Raw genomic sequence first — 4,843 nt, 5'->3', positions numbered from 1 at the left:
CTCTGAGAGGAGTTAGTTCTCCAAAGGCATAGCCTAATCCGCCATCCCCGTCCCAGTGTGCAGTTTGCTTCTGCTCCCAGGCTCTGGGCAGCTTTGGGTTGGAAAGGGTTCCTTTCAGTGGGCTGTGCTGCCTAGAGGCAGCCAGGACCAGGTCTGGGAGGGTTTGGTAGGTGGCCAGGTAAGTGAAGAGGGACCACTTTGCTTGCCGAGCTGAAGAGCAATGGACTGCATGGGGACACCAGATTTAGCAAATAATACAGGACTCCGTTTTGAATTTCAGATAAACATTGAATTTTTATTTTTATTTTATTATTTTTTTTGTGTGACATAGTCTCTCCCTGTCACCCAGGCTGGAATGCAATGGCACGATCACTGCTCACTGCAGCCTCCACCTCCCGGGTTCAAGCGATTCTCCTGCCTCAGCCTCCCGAGTAGCTGGGATTACAGGCGCACTACCACGACTAGCTAATGTTTTTGTATCTTTAGTAGAGACAGGGGTTTCACCATGTTAGTCAGGCTGGTCTCAAACTCCTGACTGACCTCGTGAATTCGCCCCCCTCTGCCTCCTAAAATTCTGGGATTACAGGCGTGCTCCACAGCTTCTGGCCTTTCTTTCTTTTTTTTTTTTTTTTTTGAGACAGAGCCTCACTCTGTTGCCCAGGCTGGAGTGCAATGACAGATCTCAGCTCACTGCAACCTCTGCCTCCTGTGTTCTAGTGATTCTCCTGCTTCAGCCTCCCGAATATCTGGGATTATAGGGGTCCGCCGCTATGCCCGGCTAATTTTTGTATTTTTAGTAGAGACGGGGTTTCACCATGTTGATTAGGCTGGTCTTGAACTCCTGACCACATGATTCACCTGCCTCAGCCTCCCAAAGTGCTGGGATTACAGGTGTAAGTCACCACGCCCAGCCTAGCACTGAATTTTTTTTTAGAATGAGGAGGTCCCATGCAATATTTGGGTATGCTTATACTAAAAGAATAGTTGTTATTTTAAATCTAATTTTAACTAAGCTTTCTATATTTTATCTGGCAGCACTAGGCCTGCCCCACTAGTCGCCCCTCACAAGAACCATCCCCAGACACCTTTGGCCTAAAGCATAGAGAGAGACAGTACCTTGGCAACAGAAGGGAGTGGCCTTTTTTGGTGCATTCCAGAATTCCTAGAAGACCTCCCCTCTCCCCAGCACCTGCCACCACTGCTCCCGCACACATTTTTAGGTCTGTCACCAGAGATCATATGGCAGACTAAGCCCTGGGAGGATGTCTGGTGAGTTGCCATGTGTCCTACCCCACGTGTGTATCTGCAGCCCTTCATTAATCATGGTCACAATGGCTTTTACTTGGAGGAGTTAGGGAGATTGATTGTAGGGCTTGGACTTAAAGAATGCTTGGGAGAGGCCGGGCACAGTGGCTCACACCTGTAATCCCAGCACTTTGGGAGCCCAAGGCGGGCAGATCACGAGGTCAGGAGATCGAGACCATCCTGGCTGACAAGGTGAAACCCCATCTCTTCTAAAAATACAAAAAATCAGCCAGGGTGGTGGTACGCGCCTGTGGTCTCAGCTACTCGGGAGGCTGAGGCAGGAGAATCGCTTGAACCTGTGAGATGGAGGTTGCAGTGAGGCGGAGGTTGCAGTGAGCCAAGATCGCACCACTGCACTCCAGCCTGGGCAGCAGAGTGAGACTTCTTCTCAAAAAAAAAAAGAATGCTTGGGAGAAAATAGAGATGGATGCAGGGACAGAAATGCATGCAAATGTGTCTGAGAATCCCAGTAGCTTTTGTAAATTAGCCAGTCACTTAATAAGGCTTTGGACCTTAGGCCAAGGCATCTGTACTTACACTCAGCAGTGGGGAGCCATGGAAGGGGTGCTTTAAAATTGTTTATTTGGATGTGGTGGTTCACACCTGTAATCTCAACACTTTAGGGGGCCAAGGTGGGAGGATCACTTGAGCCCAGGAGTTTGAGACCACCCTGGGCAACATGGTGAAACCTCATCTCTACAAAAAATACAAAAATCAGCTGGGCATGGGTGATGTGCACCTGTAGTCCCAGCTACTTGGGAGGCTGAGGCAGGAGGATTGATTGAGCCCAGGAGGTGGAGGCTACAGTGAGTTATGATTATGCCAGTGCACTCCAGTCTGGGTAACAGAGCAATGTCCTGTCTCAAAAAAATTATTTGTTGGTTAAAGTAAACAAGCAATACAATACAGAAGAGGAGTGTTGTGTAAGTATGGCCTATGGACCCTCGAGGTCCCCAAGATGCTTAGAGATCTGCAAGGTCAAAACTATGTTTATGATAATACTAAGACTTTTTTTTTCTTTTATTTATTCATTTATTTATTTTTTAAAGACGGGGTTTCACCATGTTGGTCAGGCTAGTCTTGAACTCCCAACCTCAGGTGATCCGCCTGCCTTGGCCTCCAAAGTGCTTGGATTACAGGCGTGAGCCACCACGCCTGGCCTAATACTAAGACATTTTATGCCCTTTTCTTTCTTTCTTTCTTTCTTTCTTTCTTTCTTTCTTTCTTTCTTTCTTTCTTTCTTTCTTTTTCTTTCTTTCTTTCTTTCTTTTTTTTTTTTTTTTTTTGAGATGGAGTCTCGCTCTGTAGCCAGGCTGGAGTGCAGTGGCACAGTCTCATATCACTGCAATCTCCCAGGTTCAAGCAATTCTCCTGCCTCAGCCTCCAGAGTAGCTAGGACTACAGACGCATGCCACCATACCCAGCTAATTTTTGTATTTTTAGTAGAGACAGGGTTTCTCCATATCGGTCAGGCTGGACTCGAGCTCCTGACCTCAGGTGATCTGCCCACTTTGGCCTCCCAAAGTTCTAGGAGTCCAGGCATGAGCCACCATACCCAGCCTCTATGCCCTTTTCATTCAAATGCTGTGTTATTATGACTGAGACTGCTCGAAAGCAATGGCAAGTGGATCTGCCATTGCTTTGGTACAAGTTAAGGCAGTAGTGCCCGAGAGGATCAAAATATGCCACTCCAAAATAAGCCACTTTGGCAGAAGGACTATTTTGAGCGGAATGCAACTGGGAATCAACAGTTGCAGGAAGAGTTCTCTGCTTTCCTCTTAGCTGCAAAAAACAAGGCGTAAATTTCCCTTTGTGAACACCAAGATGAGTTTGCATAAACAGACCTTACTAAAATAACCTTTATCATCAATTCCCCATATATTTCCTAGCTACTTCCCCACAATTTGTCACCCTTGATCTTGATGCCCAAACCCTTTTTTCTTTGTTAAAATGGTATGTAAGTCCCCATGTCTAATTACTTCTTCGAGTTTCATTTCTTTTCTGTGAACTCCCATGCATGTAAAAACTCATAAAAGTTGTATGCCTTTTCTCCTGTTATTCTGTCCTTTGTCAGTTGAATTCACAGACCTCTAATCAATGAACCTAAGAAAGCAGAGGAAAAGTTTTTCCTCCCTGACACTGCAGCCTTGACCTCCCGTGCTCAAACGATCCTCCCACCTCAGCCTCCCAAGAAGCTGGAACTACAGGCTCGTACTGCCACGCCCAACTAATTTTTTATTGTTTTTGTAGAGACGGGGCTTCAGCATGTTCCCCAGGCTAGCATTGTATTCTTCATTGCCGTGTATTTGCAATTTAAAAACATTTAATTTATGAATGACCTTGATGGAACAGTAAAAAATATTTGTATTAACTGTCAATCTATGAGTAGTATATATCTTTTATATTTTTAATATTTTGTGTTATGAAAGGGGAGCATGTAGAAAGCACTTCTGCTGCTTACCAAAGGATGATGGGTTTCTTAAAGGATGAATGCTTGTGTGATTCAGTTGTCAGTCAAACTAGCTGCTTTTTTCACAGAACACCATTTTCACTTGAAAGACTGGCAAACTGTGATTATTCCAATTGGTATTTAGCAGACGTTTCTCAATAATAAATAAAGTGAAACTGTCACTCCATAAAAGCAGGTGGCACCATTTGTTGCCAATGATAAAATTTGAGCTTTCAAGCAAAAGTTAGAATTTTGGAAAATGTGAATCCACCATTGTGAGCTTGACAAGCTTCCGGGTACTTAAACACTTTTTTTTTCTTTTTTTTTTTTTTGTGAGATGGAGTCCTGCTCTGTCACCCAGGCTGGAGTACAACGGCATAAACCCAGCTCACTACAACCTCTGCCTCCCGGTTCAAGTGATTCTCCTGCCTCAACCTCCCAAGTAGCTGGGATTACAGGCATGCACCACCATGCATGGCTAATTTTTGCATTTTTAGTAGAGATGGAGTTTCACCATGTTGGCAAGGCTGATCTCGAACTCCTGACCTCAGCTGATCTACCCACCTCAACCTCCAAAAGTGCTGGGATTCCAGGCATGAGCCACTGTGCCCAGCCTTACTTAAACACTTTTCTCATGAGATTAGTAGTGTTATTAACAAAAGTAATTTTTAAATATTGTCCAAGGAAATGTGTCAAGAGTTGGATGATCTGCATAACTCTATCAGTACTTTCCAAATGACAAATGTATAATGTTACAAAATTACACTCACATAAAAGATTCATTTAGGGCCAGGCGCGGTGGCTCACGCCTGGAATCCTAGCACTTTGGGAGGCCGAGGCGGGTGGATCACAAGGTCAAGAGATCGAGACCATCCTGGTCAACATGGTGAAACCCCGTTATTTATTTATTTTTTTTGAGACAGAGTTTCACTCATGTTACCCAGGCTGGAGTGCAATGGTGTGATCTCGGCTCACCGCAACCTCCGCCTCCTGGGTTCAGGCAATTCTCCTGCCTCAGCCTCCTGAGTAGCTGGGACCACAAGCACGCGCCACCATGCCCAGCTAATTTTTTGTATTTTTAGTAGAGAC

The sequence above is a fragment of the Sapajus apella genome, unplaced genomic scaffold, assembly GCF_009761245.1.
Source record: "Sapajus apella isolate SASKATOON/1434 unplaced genomic scaffold, GSC_monkey_1.0 scaffold248, whole genome shotgun sequence".
Taxonomy (NCBI): Eukaryota; Metazoa; Chordata; class Mammalia; order Primates; family Cebidae; genus Sapajus; species Sapajus apella.
This window is presented reverse-complemented; position numbering follows the sequence as displayed.